General features: G+C 31.5%; 1 protein-coding gene across 1 annotated transcript in view; it reads left to right on the top strand.

Annotated features, from left to right (window-relative positions):
* Window positions 1-26,077, top strand: part of fdl (beta acetylhexosaminidase fused lobes) — a 72,832-nt gene that overhangs the window by 5,016 nt on the left and 41,739 nt on the right. The window contains exon 2 of the mRNA XM_085197598.1: window positions 12,712-12,744. The gene's annotated coding sequence lies outside the window, so the exon portion shown is untranslated. The remainder of the gene's footprint in view (window positions 1-12,711; window positions 12,745-26,077) is intronic.

The raw sequence follows: 26,077 nt of genomic DNA, 5'->3' as shown, positions 1-26,077 counted from the left end.
TATATTCTGCTATAATTATTCTTTACTAATATATAGATTATTATTAAAGAATAATTAGTATAATAATCAAACAAGGCCTACAATTTTTGGTTAAGTTAAAGTAAATTCTAGGAAATCTCATGCAATTTTTTTCCAGCTTAACTTGTATCAGGTAGGCAGAGGGAACCTAGTTTTAAGAGACTTCGTTACCCACTCGTTTGAGTCGCCGCGTTTTGCCTTAAAAAATTAAAATATTCATAAAATAATAATTCGTTTCCCCGAGTGGAAATCGAACTCACAAATGTCGCAATGGCACGACGGCCTACAAATATTATCTTATTTACTTGTTATCTTTATTTTCATAGTCAACACACAATCTTTTCGACGACATAAAAAATGATTAGATATATTATCTGTGGCCGCTATACCAACGCAGGGAAATAAAAAATCATTGCCCTGAGTGACAATCAAACCCACAACCACACGCTTGCAGTCGCACATTGTCTCACTGAGCCGCAATGGCCTCAAATTTTATATATATACATTTAAACATAGCAACATTACTAAACATAGATTATTATAAAAGTATGAGCAATGCTAATATACCTATTGAAATTATTATTATAATTTAACTTGACGTAGATTTTTATATGTAAAAATGCGTGTCTAAATATTTTTATTTCCTTAATGATAAATGTATTTTACATAAATATAAAGATTGTTAACATATAAAATTATACTTAAAAATAACACGAAACCATATTGTTATTTTTTGAACACGTTTATTTTAGAACGTCTTAACATTCTTATAAACTTCTTAATGTAATGGTTGTTATATTTAAGCTCATCTATAAAACTTTTAAAGCTTAGTGTTTTTTTTTAACTTCTATAGTCGATATGTTAACCACATATCGACTAAAGGAGCCCAATATTTTTTGAATGTCTTTTATTTACAAAATCGACTTTTTTATCCTTTCTACCTTTTATTATTTTTTTCTGTATAATAAGATATCTCGTAATTTTTTTTCTATTGCCATTAGTTTTACTGAGTAATACTATCCGTAGTGCCACTGGAAGTTTCCTACCCTCAGTATAATGGAAATTTGTTGTAAAGAATACCTATTTTTATTTTATTTATATAAAACAAAACAATCGCATTATTCTTTTTTCACCAACGTAGCTGTTATTCTAAAGTTAACGCCATCTACCCGAAAGCTTTGACTCTAGAGCTTTGGGAGTGGCGTGGGTAAAAACTGGGGTGAGTATCAGGGGGCACTAATTGTGTAAGTTATTTCCTAGATGGCGTTGGGAAATATACATTTTTTTAGCTGCACGCGTATCAGATACATGGCAGGGTAGGCCGAGAGAACCAGGGAACGTAATGTTAAGGCACTTCGTTTCTATTAAGACATTTCTGTTCCCTATCTTCCACCAAATCCGAGGAGCGTGATGAGTGGCGGAACTCAACGCCGCGCTATGCCTCATTACCAGAGCGAGGAAATGAAAATATTACATTTTTTACCTGATCTTTACGGTACGGAGTGTCTTGACACTAGGTTCCGTCTGCCTACCCTGCTGTGTGCGTGATACAGCGTGAAGCGGACTTAATATTTTAGAACAGGATTAAAGGAATGGCGCTAAGATAAATATGTAAATAACGCTATATGAACAACAGTCATTACTCGACCATCTTTTATTAGCCACAAGTAATAAATGATATTTAATGCATCATAAAATATCTACAAAATTGCAAATTTCAATATAAATGTGAGTTTTCATAAATAATTATTCGAAATCGAGATTAAATTCATAATCTGTCCTCTGTCCCGAGTTTAAATTAACATAGTTTGTTAATTTATGTTTCTAACTAACCAATTTGCCTCGGATACGACACCACTACCTTGAAAATGTTAAATATGAAATACAAAATTAATATTAGAAGTGTACTGTTTTATTTCTATTAAAATTAGCGACAACAAACTAATGACGCACTTTAGCTCTTAGAACTCCTAAGTCCGAGATGAGCGTACATTTAGCTATTAATACGAATATTGAGGTCGACGTGACAGAATAAGATATCTGTTGTGGATTCCATATCCTCGTTCTGTTATAGAGGGAAAACGCGGCGTTGAGTTTCGCCACTCAACACGCAATGCCTGGTGAATTCGGCGGAAACGGGAGAGCGAAAGCGTTTTAACACTAGGTTACCTGCTTCCCTCTGTCTACCCTGGTAGGTAGGGATAAGGCTAAAAAAACATTATTTCAAATTCTACCCACTTGTAAAAGCTCTTTCTTTAATAAAACCTAAGATGAATAAAAATACCTTATTTAATATAAAAAACTTATATGAGTTTAAAATAGAATGTAATACTTTCACAATTGCTTGTTATTTCATGTCAAATTTAATCCAATTTTCCCCAAACATAATTTACAAAAGCGACGTAATTTTTAGTGAAGTTTTTACTATTATATGAGTGACGAAATTGTAGCAGTTTAAACTTTGTATGTGTATTTTAATGAGATTAGTTCTGTTCGTACATGTGTGACGTACATACATACATACATCAAAAATGGTAGTGGCACTCACCGCAAATGAAATTAGTTTTAGGACTCGAGCACCACTGAGTGACCAAGCAATCATCATGTCATATTAAATTGACTAAAACATACGTACAAGCACCTAATGTATTGATATTCCATTTTATTTAGATTAGTATAAAATTCAGTTTTTGAAACGTTAGTTCAATAACTTTAAATATATACAATTATTATTGTTTTAAAATTATTATTTCATTTAAATATTTTTGATTTTGAATATTAGCTGAATGTTGAATGGATGGACAAATGGACAAAGAGAATTTAGCTTAAAAGCAAATTCTTATAAGAAACGTAGAACGGATTTTTTTTCCCACCTATTTAAGATATTCCATAATAAATATTATACAATATCTTAAAATAAGTTTTTAGTATAATAGATGTTGCATAATAAAGAGTGGCGAAACTCAACACCGCGTTTTACTTCATCAGAGGGTGAAAGAATTTAGATGCATGGAAGGTGGAAAGGCTTGCTTACCAATAACTAAAAGTAGCATCTCATTTCCTATTTAGATTTACTAAATCTACATATATAATTGAGATTGTAACCATATACCTGCGTACTAATTGAAAAACGGTCAGAAACAGTTAAAAAATGTACTATCAATTTAATAAATAAAATTAATAGTTATTAAGAAATCGTATAAAAATTTTACATATGGCTTAGTTGGTCAGAGCGCTTGGACGGTTCTCAAAGAGGCTCGGGTTCAAATCCCGCTACGTTCAAGTTTTTGTAGGTTTTCTTAATAAATATTTTCCTTTTCTAAGTGTGGAATAACATTTTAAAAATATTAACAAGTAAAATTAATAGTTTTGTTCGCGTTTCGCGATAAGAAATAACGACGATGACGCCACGCCAAGTATTAAAAATTGTAGAACAAATTGAAAAGCTCATAAAGTTTGTTATTCTTTGTTAAATAACTCGTTATAAAGGTTTATGTGTTTTTAGTTTTAGTTTTAGCATTTATTAGACGAATATATACTTCCATTAAAATATATAAATGATTTTAATTTCCACTCATAAGTACCTAGTAATTAATATGATAAATATTTCATCAGATAATAATTTACAGGCAAAGTTTTGCAAGTTAAAACAATTTAGCAAGAATATATGGAGCATGGTTTTCGGCATATTAAATATACCTAAGATCCTCAAAGTTGCTATGTTATGATTATTTCGAGGGCCTATCATGTTAATATGATACGCTTCTCTTGCTAATGAAAGTACTTAAAACTTAACTCTTTTACTAATACTATTAAATTATCTTTATCTTTGTATTTTTTTACTGATTAGTCAATAAATATTTAATACCTAGATTTGATATAAATTATAAATATCCTATTTTTAAGTGTATTGGTACAGGAAATATTTTTTTAGGGTTCCGTATAGTCATAGTCAAAAGAAATAACATTCTAAGATGTAAAACTAAGGTTATCTAAGCTTATGAAATTGCAAATTATCATTATATTACTTTTCTATGAAGTTCATATACATGTGAATGATAACATTTCACAAATAAATACATATAAAGAAAGCAACAAGTAGGTGTACAATTTTTTTTTTAATTAAAAAATTACGCGATCCTGTAATTATTTACGTAGAGCTTTAGATCCAGGTCTTAAGAGTACATCATTTATTTTTATTAACTAAATTAAATTATGGCCACATTCAGCTCCTACCTTTATATTTTACAGCTGGTACTCTTATTATGTAGGTAAGAACCATTTACCGTTGAATAACCTTTGATGGTAGTATATTTTAATTATGAAATGTTATTGGTGATATTATTAAGAAATTATCTAGCCTTATATATTTATTACTTATAGAAAAAATGCGGTCCGCCTGATCTATTATAGATATATGTTTTTGAATATTATGAATCTTATACATATATATAAAATCGAAAGGTCACTCACTCATCACGAAATCTCAGTAACTACATGTGCTAAGAATCTCAAATTTTGCATAGGAGTCATTTATAGGACGTAGATACTCATGGAGACAGAAATTAATAATAACGTAGTTCACGCATGCGAAGCCGCGGGCGGGCCGCTAGTTATAGATAAAAATATGTTCAATATGGTGAGAATTGACCATATCTCTATGGAGAAGACAGTCTATTCATTATTAAATCATGTGAATTAGGCAATAAATCAGACGAAGTAGGCAGCTTTTGATTTAGAAATAACATCGTAAATTCTCCAACTCATCGCAATCGGAGCTTAATATCCGGCGGGGCTGATCGCAAATATGCTTCTTCAAATATAATAAAATATGCCGCCGTCACCGACTTCTCCGTATTCGATTATAGTAGACTTATTAATATCTTACATAGAAACTGGCGAGGCCATTCGTGGTTAGTGGTATAAGCGTGCGTCTGTAGGCGTGATAGGTTGTGGGTTCGATTCCCATTCGAGTAAATGAAATATTTCATATTTTCATTTATTGACAGGTAACGCGGCGTTGAGTACCGCGACTTATCACGCAAGGCTCCAAAATTCTGCGAAAAACGGTAGTTTTAAAAGGAATAGTGTCCTAACACTAGGTTCCCAGGTTCCCTCTTATGCCATGTGGGATACAACATGAAGCTGAAAAAAAGAAACTAATATCTACCTACATAGAAAGTATAGAAACTGTGAAAGTAGTTTTTAGTCATATTTCTTCCTAGGCGAAGCTAAAAAGGTGTAACTAGCTGCTAGCTATTTGTAAATGTAAAGAGGAAGACGACAGTAAAAATTTGAAATTCTGTTTTTTGGTAAACATTTTTTTTAATAATTTTGTACTGGAAAAATAAATTTTAAATTTTCATTTTTATTTACAATCTAAAGTAAGTTGAAGGTATCTATTATCTATTCCTTTATATATTTTATATGAGGCAAAAGAGATTCGTTAAAAAAAAAGACATATTTCTATGAAATAATAAATATAACATTAATTTATGTATGTAACTTCATTAAAATAACGAACGACACTAATCGTAAATATTAGCAAGTTAATTTTAAACTCAGATTTGAGAGTAATCTAGCAACTACCTGATAACAACTTAATTTGGAACGCGAAGTTTAAACGCTTGATTAACTCAATCTAGCTTTCGGCGAGTTATTTCCGTTATGGAATGATATGTGAACATGCGCCCTATATATTATATGCAGTATATTATACGCATAATTTTTATCCAGAATTTAGTATGTTGATGTATAAAAAAATACCTTTTTTCCAAGCTTTTTTCCTCATAGTAGGGTAGGTAGAGAACCTAATGTTAAGACACTCCTATCCCCACTGTCCGCACGATTTTGCATGTAGAGTGACGGAACTCAACGCCGCGCTCCGCCATTCGAGCGGGGAAATGAAAACAATTTGTATATAATCATTCCCTCTATTAGGCTCGAACCCAGAACCGTTTATAGACATGTTGTGCTACTGCGTAACGGCAGCCTCTGTAACTGTTAGTCTTGATGTATTGAATTAGAAGAAGAAACTAGCTTGCATAGGTAACTGTATTTATTACGACGAATTTCACCCAGGCAATTCTTTTCTAAATTAATATTAAAACAACTATATAGGTACTTAAATCAAATTTAAGGAATGTACATGGATACCTTTTTTTCTTTGCTACATGCAGGTCAAGCAAATTCAACCTGGGGACTTAGTGTTGAAACAATCAGTTATATTAAGGTATTTCCGTTCCCCACTTTCTGTCTAATTCTGGAAACATAACGTGTTAAATGGCGGAACTAAACGCCGCCCTTTGTGCCTCGCCTGAGGTGAGGAAATGAAAATATCATACTATTTTTTTTTAAATTTTCCTTGAGTGAGAATCGAACCCACAACCTGTTAGCCTTACAGTCGCAATGGGGAAAAGCCCGAGGTTTCTGTCATAAATTATATGAGAGCTGTTATAAATATGGGCTCTTGTGTGTGTATTCATTAGTCATGTTTAAATTTCTACTTTGTAAGTATATTTTTCATATTCATTATTGTTTTTTTTTATATGGTTAAAATATGCACAAATCTATGCAAAATGTATAACATTCAATTAGATAACTTAAATAAAATTTAAAAATTTATAAGTTAGTATTTAGCCAAGTAAAAAAATCCATTCAACCATTCAGGTTGAAGAATTTAATTTCCTCTTTAGCACGATATCTATTTCGATATCCCACCTGCGATGAAGTTGGTGCAGACCTGCAGAGCTATACAATTTTAATAGTTCTAGTTGGTGAATGTTTATTTTTCATTATCTAACAGATTAATTAGTCACTACAAGCACAGATAGGAATCGTGTGTAGATACCATTATCCATACCTATATTATAAATTCGAAAGTAACTCTGTCTGTCTGTCTGTCTGTCTGTCTGTCTGTCTGTCTGTCTGTCTGTCTGTCTTTTCCGCAATCAGGGCCAAACCGCTAATTTAATTGTGATAAAATACTCATATAGAGATACTTGAGGGTCCCGGGATGAACATAGGATACTTTTTTTTTCTCATATTTGTAATATTTTCGTTATATACCAATATATTAAAATAATTAATTTGACAAGGAATTTATTCCGCCATGTTAATAACAATCGTCGCTACGCGTTGCTAAGCAACGGTTTGCAAAGTTTGCTGTTTTAAGAAAACGTCACCCACAGTGAGTTTGCTTAATGCATACATGGTGCGCGCCGATATAGATTTGTATACATTAACAAAAATTAGATGATTTCTATAATTTGATATTCATCCTTATGAAAATAAATTATTATAATAGTCTCTTTTAGCATTTCATCTAGATGGAAATTATAGTTTACTGTATAACATTCTAATAAATAAGATGTCACTGATTCCAAATGAGCTAGCCTACGAGTGGTATAGTATGACCGCCGCGAACGGGCAGATGACTTTGATGATTTTGTAAACTTTTATATATTTTCGAATTACTATTATTTTTTATGTAATTATTTGCTGCTTATAATTAATTTATCTCCGTTCGGTTATCTATACCGATGTTATACACTTAAAATATCGTAATTTTAATCATTTGGGATTTTATTTAATATTGTTCGCAAAAATTAATAATTATTTAATATAAAAAAATGTTTAGTACGCGTGCACGGCAAACTTTAGGTACTTTTTCTAATATTAAGAATTTCCTTTAGTTACTTTTACTTCTTTTATTTGTTCATTTCGGTTACTCAGATATTTTTTCTAATAATAAATCTCCACTTATTATTGTTTTTTAACTTATTTTAATTATTTAGGCTTATATTTTCGCGGGCGTAGCCGCGTCCGGGCCCACTAGTGTATAATATGTTAGCGATTTGTTATTTAAACATAGCATAATATGTTTGACTTCCCGCACACAGCAAGGTAGGTAGAGGGAACCTAGTGTTAAGACACTCCGTTCCCCACTTTCTGCCGAATGCTTGAAGCGTTGGGTGTTGAGTGGCAGAAATTAACGCCGCGCTTTGCCTCGACACCAGAGCGAACAAATGGAAATATAAACGTAAATAAATATTTCACTTCGTCGAATGGGGATCGAACCCACAACCGTCGCGTTACAGTCACACCCTTGTGCCGCTGCGTCCAATTATAATTTGAAATATTATATAATTATACATTTGATATAATCCCTATAATAATGATATTAAGAAACAAACCTTACAATCTCAAGACTTAATTCAACTGAGAAATTATTTTTTATCTATACTAATATAATAAAGCGGAAGAGTTTGTTTGTTTGTTTGTTTGAACGCTAAGATCTCTGGATCTACTGGATCGATTTACTTTGTTTTTGTTTTGTATGAAAGCTGCATTCTTCAGAAGTGCTATAGGCTATATAACATTACATTACACATATGTACTAATAAATTAAAATACTTTCTAATTTGACATGCAATTTAATCTGCCATGTTAACAACAACCGTAGTCGCTACGCGACCGCATTCGTTACCGCGTCATTTTGATATTCATCCTTATGAAAATAAATATAATAGTCACTTTTAGCATTTCATCTAGATTGAAATTATATTTCTATAGAAATTATATTCTTATATTTCAAGCAGGCGTAGCCGCGTCCGGGTCCGCTAGTGTAGAATAAGGGAAAGCCGTTCATTGTCCTCATCCCCTACGCAAGTGTCTCCAAGTGACGCTAACCACGTCCCTTTTCTTATGTATTCGGTTTCCTTCTGTGTCTCTATAGCTAGATAGATTCCTTTGTGAATGTGTTTCTATTAAAACAATATTCTCAGCATTATATAATGATTTCTTATTCGTAGGTATGTGCATTGTATTGTTGCCTCGTGAGAATATTTCCATTTTTTTTTACTATTTTTTTTGATGTTTTTGTAAGATTCTATAAAATTGATGGGATGTAAATACATTTAGATTGTACTTGATAATTGGTGTACCTATGTAGAATTGTACGTGATAATCAACTTCACACTATATCCCGCACACAGCAGGGTAGGCAGAGGGAACCTAGTGTTAAGACACTCTGTTCCCCACTTTCTGTATGATTGACTTGTATGATTCTTATATTAATTTAAGTAAATATAAATAAATATTTGCGCTGTGTGCCAGAACAACATTGATAACTTATGTAAAAATGTCAGGTGCTAAGTATAATAAAATACTTAATAACCACAATTTATTGTTCCTCTTTACATATACACACTTCTAACACTGTTTCTATATAACACTTTACACTTATACACGTTTTAAAACGCATAGTTTCAACAATGACACTGATTTTAAATACTTGAACACTGTCACAATTTTACACCTTTACCCCTTTTCACAGACAGAATAACGACGTACTGACTCAATCCTTCAAAAACGTCACTTTTTATAGCCGTTCCCTTCCTCTTTTATAAATAATTATGTGGGTATTATTATTTTATATTCTGTAAAATACCCTCACACTGACAATTGTCTTACACTTATAAAGTTGTAGAGAATAAATATATCTCTCATAAAGAAAGATTTATCAGTGAAGAATGAAGAATTTATCAGCGCTTCTCAACTAGCTTATACTGTAGATAATATTATCTGTAGGTACATCATGACCGATTGAAAATTGCAATATATTGAAAGCTTCACCATATTTCGCCTCAGGCCTCCCAATATGGATTGTATGGTCTTTGTAAAGTAATTTGAACATTGAGTCATAATAACAGCATCATTGGATTCTAATAGTAACGCAGTGAAATTTAGAAATTTAGTTAAGTATTGGAATCAGTTTTTAGATATATAAACGTACACTGGTATATAATATCGTTACTTTAAATGCTATTAAGTTTAGTATGTTGGTAAAATAATTTTACTAGTAGGTACAATGAGTTAATAAATGTGACGATTAAGTTTGTCAGTCTCAAGCTGAGATCTCATGGTTCCTCAAGTCTTAAACGCGGCTTCGCCTGCTTAAACTATTTGTAATAATAACATCCAAATTATACTAAATCTATATAAATTGTAGCCGTAGTGTAGTAGTAGGTAGTGTATTGCAGTTGTAAAAGCAATGTGTTATTCTGTTGTCTAAGCTATATTACTGTAAAGTTTCATCTAAATCCTTATAGTTTTGTAGCCTAAACATCCATTAGTAGGATTCATAATAAAACTACCACATTACCTGCATTTTCTTATAGAAAAATATTTTATTATATACGAATATGTAGTCATAAAAAATAATTTTCCTTATCATCATCATCATCAACAGCCATCTTTTGTCCACTGTTGGACATAGGCTTCCCCAATTCTCGCCACCACACTCGATCCTCAGCCCCTCGGACCCATCCGCTTCCCGCCAACGTCTTTATGTCGTCGACTCCCACCCATCTGGCAGAGGGTCGTCCCACCGGTCGTTTTGTACGGGGTCTCCACTCTAAGACACATCTGCCCCAGCGGCCGTGGGCTCTACGACAGATATAATTTCCCTTATAAACTCGTTATATTACCCAACTCATGTTGATAACTGCCAACTATAAAATAAACACTTGTATAATACAACATTCGGCCCGCAAATGTAATACACAAATTGTATTCAATTTCCTCTCGATTTACTAAGTAAATGTTATCGTAATTATAAAAACAAAACATACCTAGTTTCTCAGTTATGGATTACATATATTATTTTAGGAGATCCTTCAAATATTATGTTTATTTTGTGCTGACCTTAAACCCCAAATGGTAAGATACTGTTATCGAAGTAAAACATCTGTGCGGATGAATAGCTTTCACTTTTCGCCTTTGAATATAGATACTTAACTAGTTCAAACTTTCCTCGTGCTAAGTAAGGGGTTCCTTGTTTAATGTAGAATAGAAGAATATTTCAAAGAAACTTACGTACGTTACTAACTTATATCTATACTTTTATGTTAATTTTATAAATCTGAAAAAAAATTTTTCAAATCAAAATTCCCACTAATTATTTTGATATGAAAACATATTTTTGGTAGTCTCCAAGAATAACAGTGTAATTATCAGTCATTTCATATTTAAGTCATAATTTAAAAAAGAACAACTGCCATAATTATAATTGAATTCATTATCATATGGCTTTGAACAGCATTCAATTAAAACAATGAAGTAATAATTGGTGTAAATGAACCGTGTGAGGAATATATTATGCAAAGTAGCATTTACTTGTCATTTATTGTGTGGGAAGATAAATTAAATTTTTAAAATCTTTTTTTTATTTTCAATCTAAAATCATTTTCACGCTATGTCATGCATATAGCAGAGTAGGCAGAGGGAACCTAGTGTCAAGACTTGGTGTCAGAGAGAAGAAATGAAATTTAAAAAAAAAAAAAAAAATCATTCCTGTGAGTAGAGATCGAACTCACAACCGTCACGTTACAGTCACACCCTTTGTGTTTGTGCACCACGAAGAGTTTTTTTTTTAATTATGCTGGCACGTATAATTTAATTAATGCACGTTTATTTTATTATGGAAATATTATTTTTAAAACAATAGCATTTTTGAGAATATATCATTGTTGTCAATTTTTTAAATGAAAAATTCTAACAAAGATAACGATTTCCCATTCGTATCTTTTTTTATAATATAATTTATAATATAAAATTTAATATTTAAATAAAAAAATAGAAACGTGTATAAACACATATCTTTTTTTGTTTGACGAGAAACGAGATAACATTTTAGAAAGAATGACAGTCACAGTAAGATTCTTTCAAACAAAATTTCATCATCTCAGCGCATTTCCAAAAGGTGTCTCTTTGACAAATGTCTTAATAACAATGTGCCAAAATTATTTTTTTCTGTGTATTTCTTTTTTTTTTATTTACTATATATCGTACCATAGTGGATCAGTGGCAGAATTTAAAATGTTATGATTGTAAGTTCGATCCGAGAATGAATTATTTTTGATTTTTCCCCCTCTACTAAAACAAAAGAGAAGAAGAGTTTGTGACTATAACGTGACGGTTGTGGATTCGAACCCCACTAGAGTGTAGTAACACTAGGTTCCCTCTGCCTACCCTACTGTGTGCGGGTTACAGCGTGAAGCTAATTTTTTTTAATTAAAATAAAATGCAGTGTTGATCTTCTTCTCTCAACAAGCAATTCACAAGTTCGGACAGAACATGGGTTTTTGGGCCTATAGGGTTTATATCAATATTTATACAATACATTTAAGTATTGTTTTTTTTTATAATATAAAACATTAATGATCGTCACAAAATTCTATCATATTTATGAAGTATTCAATTTGAATTGCCTTTGTGTATTGAACATAATAATAATAATTGATGAGTACCCATTCTATGAGAGGTTGGCATTGGATTATGTCGTTAACTTTTTACAGTCAAAAATTTTATTTATTTCGATTTTGTCACAATGGTGGTGTTTATATAAATTTATATTCTCCGAGTTTTGGCCAGAGCTATTCTGGTATAATAGAAACGTTAACTTAATTAATTTTTTAACCGACTTCCGTAAGAAGGAGGTAGGCTTTCCGTCTTCTGACAATGTTGTAGTGAGTGTGATGATGTGGGTAGTTTGATGAGAGTTCGGTTAGGTTAGGTTCTAATTATGTAATCCGGTGGAAGTCGATTTTTGTCGTTTAAAAATTATAATAATTATTATTATATATATTTTTAATAACCACTAAACGTATTAACCATTTCTTTTTGTTTCAGATTGATGCAAAGTGGAATGTAGCACATGGAATAGTAAGTACGCCTTATTGCCGTAATAACCGTTAATGCAGCCATTTCGACACCGTTTTCAACGTAACTACGTATCTGTCAATTGACAAAACGATTGTAATTTTTCTCATAGCTAACAAGTAAAAAGATAAACTATAGATTAGAGGTTTATAAAGTTAAATAATGGATGGAGGATTTGCAAGAAATACATATTTCTTTATATTTTCATGAAATTGAAGTTTAGTTGAGAATTAAAGGCGTGCAAGTAGACAATATAAGGATTGTGGATTTTATAGCTATTTAGAATATCAGTCTGAAAATCATATGTAATAAATTGTTGCCTATTCTATTTATTTATGGACAGTTCGTGGATGAATTCGAACCCGGACTCACCCCTGTGAATTCGAACACGGACTCTATGTACCTTGTCATATAGTATTAACGGAATTAAATATTTTCATTTCCTAGGTTTCATTATATGATGTGGCGAATTGAATTTAGTTGTCATTTGAGGATAAAGTAATGTCAATTGATGCAGGAAATTACGGAATATACGTAAAAAAAATATCGAGTACGATACGAGTACGTAACTGATATCTATAATAATAAATATTTATCACAGGTATATCTATATGTATAAGAATAAGATAATGCAATATTTGAATTTTTAAAAATGTTTTATACTTTTCAATGAATATACTTAAAGCTGATATCTCCTTTAATTTGGTATCTGATATCTATTGCTAATGCGAATGTAGGGCAAATGTAAAAATATGAAATGTCACTACGATCCCTAACACGAAGAAAAATGAATAATGTCAACCCACACAATTTTCCTAAATTTACAGTATTATTTTTCGTTTCTAACAAATTTTTGACTTATATTTGACATTTTAAAAACTACTCGCAATTTACTGTATCCGCACACAGCAGGGTAGGCAGAGGGAACCTCCATTCCCCACTTTCCGCCGAATTATGGAGGCATGGCGTTGCGTGTTAAGTGGCGGGACTCAACGCCGTGCTTTGCCTGGACACCAGAGCGGAGAAATGAAATTTAAATAAATATTTTCTTTCCTCGAGCGGACATCGAACCCTGAACCAGTCTATTTTGCGGTCAGACTTTGTGTCCCTACGCCACGACTGGCCTAAATAATCCAAAAGTTAAATTTTTATATACATAGAATAACACCTATTAGTCTAGAATATTTCCAAGGCCGCTCTAAACACCACTTTAATTGCTTAACGTCATACTATTGAGCCAATAGCAAAAAATATAACAGAAGTACAAAAAAAACCTTTAAAACTCAAATATATAAGCCAGTTATTATAATACCAAATGTAATATCAAGGGAAACTACGTTTATTCATTTATTGTAATATGAACATGCGCTTGATTCCATTAAAAGAATTTTCGTCGCTTATTCTACGCATCCCTGTATGTGACTGATGAGACGGACTCTTATTGTTTTACAGTATTATACTGAAAAATGTAAATAATAGCAAAGCCAGGCCCGGCAAGCGCGACGTTGGGTTCCGCCACTCAACATGCAATGCCTCCAGATCAACAGAAGAACGGAACAGTAGGTTCCCAGGTTCCCTCTGCCTATCTTGCTATGTGCGTGATATAGCGTGAAGCTGACCAAAACTTCTTTTATTTTAGTAACAAAAGGTAAAGTTCGAGGTAACTTTACGTCACTAAAATACATGTCTCAGCAAAAAGTAATGCTGGAAATAAATTTGACGATAAAATAAACTTTCGCTATTTTTTCTTTCACTTGCAATATCTTAATGATGACCTGTAGAGACCTAAATTTCTTAATTTACATTTTAAGTAGTAGATAAAGATTTGACAAACATATACTGTTCTTTCCTTTGTTATTTTATTCAGTTAGGTATATATGCAATAAATAGAGATAAAAATAATCGGAATATTTCAAAACCAATATAGCGTGGAAAGGGAGCAGGTACCTCACAGTGTTTGAATTGAAAAAGTTCGGGAGAGGTGCACAAATATTTTAACGTGGGCCTTTTGGCTTCTATTTTAAAATCTGAATATTAATTCTAGTCTGTGTCAAGGCGAGAGAATGTGATTATTGTTTTCTAATATTTTATTATAATAATACATTCATTTATTATAGCTAATTTTTTTTCTTTTCCGAACTCTACATTCTTAAAATCTTTATCTAAAAATGTCATTCAAATATATTTTTTTGGAAAAAAGATTTGTCACATCAGTTATCTATATTTTTTACATTAGGTCGACTGCCTCACTGTCAAAAGTTATTTATATTCGTCAAAATTATTAATAATTCTTCTTCTCTAGGTAAACATATTTAAGATATCCTGTCCACCACCATTAATTTAAACGATTACTTTGTATTTTAATTTGTATCTCATGTGACGTAAGTCCTAACATGTTTTTAAACATAGATTAATTATGGCTATTTTCAAAGTAATTAGTGTGGCAAAGCAGAGAGGGAATGATTGATCGTCAGCTAATTGATGGATAATGTTGACTGTGCGGGGCGTTCGTGTATTGAAAGATACAGCGAATATGACTTTATTTTGAAAATGTTATTTAAATATTTTAGACTAGTGGGCGCGAACGCGGCTACACCCGCTTGAACTATATGAATATTTATTAAATATATTTATGAAATTATTTTCAGTTTTCAATAGAGAGATGCGTTAAGCAAGCTCATTATGGGTGACGTTTTCTAACAACAAACTTTGCAAATCGTTGCTTGGCAACGGCGGTTATTATAAACATGGCGGAATAAATTGCATGTCAATTATAAGTATTTTAATATATTGATATATATCGAAAATATTACAAATATGAGAAAAAAAGTATCCTATGTTCATCCCGAGACCCTCAAGTATCTCTATATGTGTATTTTATCACAATAGAATTAGCGGTTTGGCCCTGATTGCGTAAAAGACAGACAGACAGACAGAGTTACTTTCGAATTTATAATATAGCTATGGATTATGTACTACGCGTATATCGAGGCCGTCGTGGCACAGCGGCTGTGGGTTCGATCCCCACTCGAACAAGTGAAATATTTATTTACGTTTATATTTCCATTTCTTCGCTCTGGTGTCGAGGGCAAAGCGCGGTGTTGAGTTCTGCCATTCAACACGCAATGCCTCTAGAATTCGGCAGAAAGTGGGGAATGGAATGTCTTAACACGAGGTTCCCTAGCTGATGTACTATATCGCTGATATTTGAAAAACTTTGTTAAACAGTAGTATTTCAGGTGTATGAAAAATAAATCAAATTAAATGTGTTAAACAGTGAGTTCGCCTTTGTGTGTGAGGATTAGTTATGGACATTATTTACAAACCACATAAAATCGACATTAATGTGTTATTTAAAGCAATTTACAAATATTAATTGAAAACCATATCTATGCGGTTTTATATATAAATTAGGTGTAATTTGTCATAATACCATAAATCGTTTGACATGGTTTTATAATCTTCATATATTTTGTAACTTTTTTACTTACCATATTGAGATAGCGTAATGCCGAAATTACAGGGCTTGCTCTACGATCAATGAGAAGTTCAAAGGAAATTCCCTATTGCTTTGATGAAGACTTTGTTTGGACTACTTTAAATATATTCGTGACAACCCTATTTATGTTTTAAATTAGAGGAAAGAAACTCATGCATTATAATGTATTCGTCACATTCAAAATGGTGAATATAATGAAAATGGAAAAGTATTTGCGCTATTTTTTATGCTATGGTGAGAAGTAAGAAATATTTATTTTATAATCCAAAACGAATTATATTATTTTATATTAAAAATATAGAATTGAGTTATATAAGCTAAATTATATCTATACTAGCGGCCCGCTCGCGGTTTCACCCGCGTGAACTATGTTATTATTAATTTCTGTCTCCATATGCAAAGTTTGAGACTTCTAGCATTTGTAGTAACGAAGTTTCATACAAACTTTCGACCCCAAAAACAACCCCTTAGAAATCGAATATTGCAATTTCCCGTCTTAGCGAGCACCTAAGTTCTATAAGTAACTCATATGCAAATTTTGAGATTCCTAGCACTTGTAGTTTCTGAGATTTCGTGATGAGTGAGTGACCTTTCGATTTTATATATATAGATAATGCATATATTATAAATCTCTAGTAGTTTTTTCAATATTAGCGATCGATATTTTTTGTTTTTATTTTTTGTTTTGTTATAAAAAAAAACATAACGATATTAGTATAATGACTTATTATAACATTTGAATGGCTTATTCTTAGTAGCGTTTTATACTTGAAAATTTGGCCCAATTGAAACCAAAATCAAAAGTTTCCACCAGGTACGACGAACAATGGAAGGCGTCGAGTTCACTCGAACTCTCTTCATTCTATGACGCTTTCAGAGCATTGTAAAAGTAACAGTCTGCTTTTATACTTGAATGTATATTCATAATTTATATTCAAAAAATTGTAGAGCCTAATATACCTACTAACATGTTTTGAAACTCATTATTTTAATAATATGCCAAGTCTCATATGGCTAAATATTAGGAATTAAATTTTTTTATCTATTAACAATAGAAAATAAAATTATTAAAAAGTTATTACTTATATTTTACACAAGGATGTAGTCATGGAGACAGAAATTAATAATAACATAGTTCACGCGAGTGAAACCGCGAGCGGGCCGCTAGTAAATTATATAAAAATATTTGATGTTATTTCAAATGGATTGGTCCGAAGTGTACGCTCGCAGAAAGCACCAGCAGAAATGAAAGAGTAATTATTAGATGGTTGCGATTTTCTGTTATTTTTTCCAATGTGGCTCAGTTGTGGCGACTTGAAGTAATATTTGGCTACAATAAGCTAAAGTTGTGAGTTCAAATTTCATATAAGTGTTTTATTATCTATAGGTACACTTTATCGTTTATTTGTCATTTTTAGGGTTCCGTATCTCAAAACGAATAATTATATTGGGTTACTTTGTTGTTGTTGTGTTGTTGTTCTTGTTCGTCTGTCAAGAGCATTTATATCAATACTAGTGGACCCGGACGCGGCTACGCCTGCTTGAACTATAAGAATATTTATTAAATATTATATAATATATTTATTTTATAAGGATGAATATCAAAATATAAGTTCATTTTGGGTGACGTTTTCTTAAAACAACAAAGAAACTTTGCAAACCGGTGCTTAGCAACGACGGTTGTTATTAACATGGCAGAATAAATTGCATGTCAAATTAGAAAGTATTTTAATTTATTAGTACATATGTGTAATGTAATGTTATATAGCCTATAGCACTACTGAAGAATGCAGCTTTCATACAAAACAAAAACATAGTAAATCGGACCAGTAGATCCAGAGATCTTAGCGTTCAAACAAACAAACAAACAAACAAACAAACAAACTCTTCCGCTTTATTATATTAGTATTTTACAATACATCTAACGTAATTGCACGGGTTTTGAAGAAAAATAATATTTATTTATTTCAACGTAAAGTACAATTTCTATATTACATAAAGGTAATATTTATAAAAAAAAATGTTGATATATATATAAAATTAAATCAGCTTCATGCTGTATGTAAATCAGCTTCATGCTGTAAATATTTATATAATATTATTATTAAACATAACGTTAATTAGAAAATAGTAATTACGAATTTAACATTTACAATTAAAATTAATTCAATGAATTAGATACCTTCTAATATAAAATATTGATCGAACCACAAATCACGCAAATCAATTATAATAACTATATTAATAGTACTAAAGCTTTTATTTGTTTGGTTATATAGACCAAGGTGGCACCGCTCAAAGCTTTGCCATTCTAAAATCACCTGCCATTTGATTAGAAAGCTGTTCGAGCAGAAATCTCTTAGACTGGCCTAGTCGAGGTGGTGCCTGCTATAGATGTCCTAGATTCTATACGTATGTTCCTTTTGACTTCTGTTAAACTGGTGAATGTCAATTCATCAATTCGTGTAGATCAAGCAGCCTTATGTTTACAATCTGTAAGTAATCAAGATAACGTATTTTCATCATCGTTTTATCTTTACGCGATTTGCAAAGTAAGACCGCGTATCTGCGTTTCGTTTTCTCTCATTTACTCATATAAATTACCTATTTATAAAACTTGTATGTGTGTATTTACATAATTAAGATTAAATTTATTTATTTACTTATAAATTATGTTGTACTTAGAACTTGGCATTCATTTAATTTTCATTTTTTAATAGGAATGAAATCGACAAATATGTGAGTTCATTATATTGAACTACTACTCACATCTCTAATTTTTGATAACATTGTCTTTCCATAATTATATGCACATTGTTTTTTCTCAAAAGTAGACATATATCCGCCTCCTGCCAACCTCTTTATGTCGTCGGCCTATCTGGCAGGATGTCGTCCCACCGGTCGTTTCGTACGGGGATGGGTCTGAAGAGCTGAGGATCGAGTGTGGTGGCGAGAATTGAGGAAGGCCTATCCAGTCCAGCAGTGGACAAAAGATGGCTGTTGATGATGAGACATATATACATATATGTAGAAGTTCGTTACATTTTTTGTACCGTCACGTTGTATCACGCACACAGCATAGTAGATCTAGGGAACCCAGTGGTAAGACACTCCGTTTCCCGTATTGAGTGGCGGAACCTAACGCCGCGCATTGTCTCGACACCATAGCTTAAAAATTAAAATACTAAATATTTACTCGAATGGGAATCGAACCCACAACCTGTCGTGTTTACCACTACGGGTCTCTAACTATATTAAAATGACAAAGGCGAATGTCATATGGTCGTAGCCCGAATAATCTGTACTATCTCTACATATTATATCTGTTAATTACATTTTAATCACATGTAAATTAACATTATCTATATACAATGTGCTTTTCTTTACTTTAATTTCAGCGTGTTTTAGATTTTCAAATTTTTTGCTATAAATGTATTTTTATTTCAACCAGCCTTTTTTATAGTATGGAAACATTCCACGTGCTTCGGGCACTTTATTGCTTTAACTTTTTTTTGTTTTCCAAAAAAACCATCATTTATTGGTTCAAAAATGAAAAATTGTTGCTTTACTGAATCTATGCTACACTAGTCTTTGATGTTTTTGTAGACTGAAAGAGTCGTTCCAAAAGTCATTTAATGGTCCTCATGCTCTTTTGAGTTAGTTAGTCAGTTTATTATTATGTTTTTATTTCAAGCCAACGTTACTTAACGCCGCTTCCTTAAGTAGGTACCAAGGCAAAGTAAGACGGTACAAGAAACACTGACGAACGAAGTATTTTTGGCAAGTCCAGTTATTATTGTTTCAGGGCCAACAGGAAACTGTTCATTGTGTTAGCGTTTATCTATGTTATTCTATTTGCCTTTGTCATATTGGGTAAGTACTATTCTTAAATAGAGAATTTAATAATAATTAAGAAAAAAATTTGCAAATTAGATGTAGATATTATCGGGTATTTATTGAACATAATTTGAACCAAGACATGATGACGTTAAAAATTTGTTTATTTAATCAACTTTCCAATTAAGAAGTTTCTTTTATCAAACAATAACACAAATTTAACTTTTTTCTGATTTGAGTTTAATGCTGTTACCCTATTCACTTTTACGGCGACACTGGTTGGGTAGGGATAAGGGTCCTCTGTCCCTGAGATAGTACCAAGCACTGGTTGAGAGGATGTCGAAGGTCTCGGTGCGGGATTGAAATATTGACTTGCGGCCGTCCATCAGACTGGAAAGATTTTGGTCTAAACACCTGTAAAGGTTAAGGCTTGTGAAAGGCGACAAGTGGCAATAAGTGTTCATTAAAACGTCAATTTAACGTATTATAAATGCCATTTAATATAAATATTCTCACAAGTCCAAAAACTATTTCAACTAAAAAGATATAATTTTTTAAGAAAGTAAAACTTTGGTACTCATGTTTAGTACCAAAAGTTTTAATAGCCGTACAGTGCCTGGTCTATCGCACTTTGTATTCATACTGCTCCTGCAAATGCCATTTAATGCTTAAAGCATTCACTTTTTACTTTCTGAAAACTTATGGTTTGCTCTAGAACTAGAGACTTTAATTTATTCAGCAAATCATAATTATATTAAACCTTGTGGAAATGGACTAATCTGCTATTTCCTTCTAAGATTTTTCTTTTAATATTAAGTTTCCCTTTATGGTAAATGCGTTAAGGTAAACGTGACACTTGTGGGTTCGATGGCCTATCCGAGGATTAAATATTTTCGTTGTAGTAAACGGAGCGTTTTAACACTAGATTCTATCTGTCTACCCTGCTATATTTCTTTTCTGAAAAGTATTTCATGCAAGAAGCTGATTAAAAAGAAAAAATAATAAGAATTATGTATTAGTAATCAATTTGTTATTATATACATATAAACCTATCTATATAAGGATAGTTTTAATCTTATCACATAAAAACTTATCTACGAGTATACTTATAATAAAGGTGTCTTATAATAACGTAATAATCCAAAATTATTTAAAAAAAAAATAGTTTGTGCGTTTGTTAAAGGTAATCTCAGAAAAGCCTTAGCCAATTTAAATGCAGTTTTCACTATTATATTTTGATAAGTCCTTAATATCTAATCTAGCTGAAATGTTACTTTTCAATAACAAGTAAATAGGTATACATATTGTTTATAAATTTACATTATTATTAGAAAACCAAAGTTATGCAGATTATTAAGTTAATAGTTTGTTTAAATAATAAATTTATACATTTGATTCATTACTGCACTCGTTAAATAAGACAAGAGACTTTAAAATAAAGCGAAAAACATAAAGATGACATCAGCTTGAAATGGCCATAAAGTACCTACGTACTAGCTAAAGTTTTTATTTGGCTTTAAAACATTTCCGATAATAACTCGAGAGCAGTTTATAACTTGAAAGAATTGGCTCCCGCTGATGGATGATGAAACCGCGGGCTTCATTAGCAAATCAAATGGTCAAGTTAAATAGTAATGTGAAACTTATTTTTGCATTTTGTTTGTGTTTGTTTTTTTTTTATTTTATATTAATAAAAAGTTTGTTTTTGTTAAATAAATATTAAATATTGTTTAATAATTTATTTTTGGATAAAATAATCATGGGTGCCTATAATTTTGTGTCGTATATTATTTTCACTGTTTATAGTTGATTGGAAGCCATTCGTAGCTGGTTGGCTGTGAGTTCGATTCCCACTCGACGAAATTAAATTTATCCGTTAAATAAGACTTAAAATGTTTTTTTTTTATTAATTACCAAGTGTCTCAACACGTTCCTCCTTCAACATATCTGCAATTACCTCTGAACTAAGTAAATATCCTTTGGCATGTTTAAAAAAAATAAATAGTTGTTTACTCAACAAATTCAATTAATTATATTCGTATGGCTGAACAGGAATGCTACACATGTAGCGTGAGGTGTGCAGCGGTCTGTGAAGATGTAAGACATGGACTGTGTTAAGGCGTCCACATATTAGCGATATTAACGGCATGGCAAATGATATCGTTTAGAATCATATTATTCTACTATTACTATTTAAAGAAAATCTAAATATTATATGTAAATCTTAATAAATTGAGCCCAGCCTCCAGAATTCGGCGAAAAGTGCACATACAAAGAATATAACGTTTTGTAAATATAAAAACATGGTATTTTTTTTCAATTTATTACAAATGTATAAAATATTAATTAATATTGCTTTTCTGTAAACGTAATGCATATGAAAAGCCGGCATCATAAAGGCATGTCACACACAATACACTCCGTCTAAACGCGGCGTCTAAAGTATGAAAACGCAGGCGTATAAAATTTCCATTTGAATAACCATACAAACAATCCTGTATATTGCATTTTCTTATTTATTAATCTCTTTCCTTTTTTTTGTCGTGATAGCGAAGGTGAATTATAATCAAAATAATTTAACTTTAAAATATTAATTAATTAATTGTGGGTTCGATCCTCACTCGAGGAAGTGAAATATTTATTTGCGTTTATATTTAGATTTCTTCGCTCTGGTGTCGAGGCAAAACGCGGCGTTGAGTTCTGCTATTCAACACGCAATGCCTCCAACGGCAGAAAATGGGTAACGGAGTGTCTTAACACTAGGTTCCCTCTGCCTACCCTAGAGTGTGCGGGATACAGCGTGAAGCTGAAAAAAAAGTAGAGAAACTCTGTAGGTAGGTACTTATCCTTATATTTAAACCATCCGATAAAATAAATGTATGTAATCACGAAATTTTCCCAACCCCTTTGAAACCACACGAGTCAATGTGCCCCTTATACTGTGATATAAATAGAGTCTATAATTCCATTTGTAACTTCATTAACATGTAGGTAGGTACCACACTCACGACAACCTCGTAGTTTAATGAAGCAAGGATGTAAAACGCAATTCTGTTATCTTTTACGCAAACCGAGTGCCCTGCTTTAATATGGAATTTTCTATTTTAATCATATGATAACATTATTGAGTGTGGAAATAACTTTCTATAATAAATTGTATGTATATTGTATAAATAGGTATTTTAATGCATTTATTATAGCGAGGATGTCACGGTGAGAATTAAGAAGAACGTGCTCAGCTGGTTTGGGCACGTCGAACGAATGAGTGACGAAAGAATGGCATAAAAGATCTATGATGGATCAGTGAGAGGTAAGAGAAGTAAAGGGAGACCTCTGTTGACCTTCGAAAACACAGTATCAAAAATACTGGAGAAAGGACACGTAAAAAGCATGAGGACCTCTGAAGGGCATGTATGAAGAGGTTGATGACAGTGGACGAGGCGAAAGAGGTATGTAGAGATCACTTAAGAAAAGAAACTTAAAAAAAAACGATTTAAAGTATCTATATAATAAAACACCTTAATTTTTTTTTAAAACTTTATTTTTATTACATTTGTATGGATACCTTACAAGCTATGCTGTGCAGTCTAACAGTCATATAAGCACATGTTTTTACCAATACTTAAACAAACACAGCAAAACAAATAAATAAATCACTTTTATATCTAGACTAGCGGACCCGGACGCGGCTACGCCTGCTTGAAATATAACAATATAATTTCTATAGAAATATAATTTCAATCTAGATGAAATGCTAAAAGTGACTATTATATTTATTTTCATAAGGATGAATATCAAAATGACGCGGTAACGAACGCGGTCGCGTAGCGACGACGGTTGTTATTAACATGGCAGAATAAATTGCATGTCAAATTAGAAAGTATTTTAATTTATTAGTATATATGTGTAATATAATATTATATAGCCTATAGCACTTCTGAAGAATGCAGCTTTCGTACAAAACAAAAACAATGAAAATCGGACCAGTAAATCCAGAGATCTTAGCGTTCAAACAAACAAACAAACAAACAAACAAACAAACAAACAAACAAACAAACTCTTCCGCTTTATTATATTAGTATAGATTAAATAAAAAAAAAAAAAATTATCAAAGGTGGGGTTATTTTTTTCCTAATTTACTTGTATCTAAAGCATTATAAACGTCAGGCATTACAATTATCATTTCTAATAATATTTTAATCTATTACATACTCTAAGCAACTTAATATACAATCAATTCTATAGCTTTCTAATAGTTAGGTTTTATATTAATTTACTTCCCTTATCCTACTCATAAGACATCTGAACAATATTACAAAGGCCACATATCAAATAGACAAAAACTGTAATATAACAGGTTTTAAGGAAATTATTATAATTATTAACTCTCTTATGGTTCAGTTGGTTGTGTTTATGAGCGGTAATTGCAGGTTCAAATTTTGGTGGATGAAAAAAAATAATTAAAAAAATAATTTATTTATAATAATCTATTAGAAATAGTAAAACACAGATTTATCCTGCCAATTTAATATGAGCTTTTAGCGAAATTAAAAGCATCCTAAACGTATTCTCAATAGAATTGCATTCCATAATAGAAATATCAACTTAATTTTTATATCACACTACTTTTGTAGTGCCCGTATTTATATAAAATCAATTACTTAAAAGCCTCGCCTGAAATAAACAGATATTTGGTATGTAATTTCGAGTAGCAGTAAACTGATGGAGTAAAAATAATTATGATATATGAATTTTCATTATCCTAATGCTTATTAATTGTATATGCATATTTTTTTTTAGGTTAACGCTGCATAGTTGTAACAGGGTACGTAAAGGGAACCTAGTGTTAATACACTCCATTGCCCATTTTACATAGATGTCCTAATTCAATGTATAATAAAATATAACTATTGAATTTGAACCCATAACTGCCACTTTTTCTTACTTACTGCACCATAAAAAACAAAATGATAAACTCAATAAATAAAGTTATAATTCAAAATATATGATATGTGCTATATTTTGGGTCCTTTATGGTGTTAACATATGTATAATTATAAAAATTAAAAAAAAAATAAAAATAAAATTACAATTTTTTCAAATATCTCCTTAAAAAAAACAAGAAAATATTATTTCATATATTGGTATATAAAATATCTAAATAATATACGTTTATTGTTCTTTACTGTTTTCTACCAATGTTTACACACAGCTTACTTTAAGTTATATTTTATTTTTAAATAACTAACATATTTTTATTTTTATAGTTGATAAATACATATTATTAATTGCTTGCTTGCGTGAGAGTATCCCATATTTTTAATATACTGCCCTATTTTAAAAAGTATACTGTTCTAAACACATAGTCTCGTCATATAGGTACTAATAAATACATATTATAAAGGTTCATCCTATATACGCAAGTCGTAGCGCAGAGGTACAAAGTGTGACTAAAACTGACTTGTTGTGGGTTCTATCCCCACTCGAGGAGATGAAATATTTATTTCTATTTATATTTCTATTTCTTTCAATTTATATTTTCATTTTACCAAGGCAAAAGCGGTGGTGGGGAAAGTGGGGAACGGTGTTAAGATACCCCGTTCCCCACTTTCTGCCGAATTCTCGGGGCATTGCGTGTTGAGTAACAGAATTCAACGCCGCGCTTTTGCCTCGACACCAGACCGAAGAAATGGTAATATTAAGAAATAATACTTAATTTCCTCCAATGGGAATTGAACCCAAAACCGCCGCGTACAGTCACACGCTTGTTTCCCTGCGCCGCCGTTGACCTCAATATATCGAAATAATTGCATATTATCCGAAAAAAACTGACTAGATATATACGCCACAAAAACACAACACACAAGTGCCATTATAAAAGTTAGTAAAGTCCCTCGAACCGATAACAATAGAATTAAAATAAACTTATGCCGCTTTGGACTATTGTAATCCTAAATAAAAGCAGATTTAATGATGTCAACCGCTCCACCCAACCTCTTC

Source organism: Heliconius melpomene, chromosome 14 (genome assembly GCF_056956725.1).
Source record: "Heliconius melpomene rosina isolate 202511_hmr_F chromosome 14, ASM5695672v1, whole genome shotgun sequence".
Lineage (NCBI taxonomy): Eukaryota > Metazoa > Arthropoda > Insecta > Lepidoptera > Nymphalidae > Heliconius > Heliconius melpomene.
Note: the sequence above shows the minus strand (reverse complement) of the source record. Positions and strands in the feature narration are given on the sequence as shown.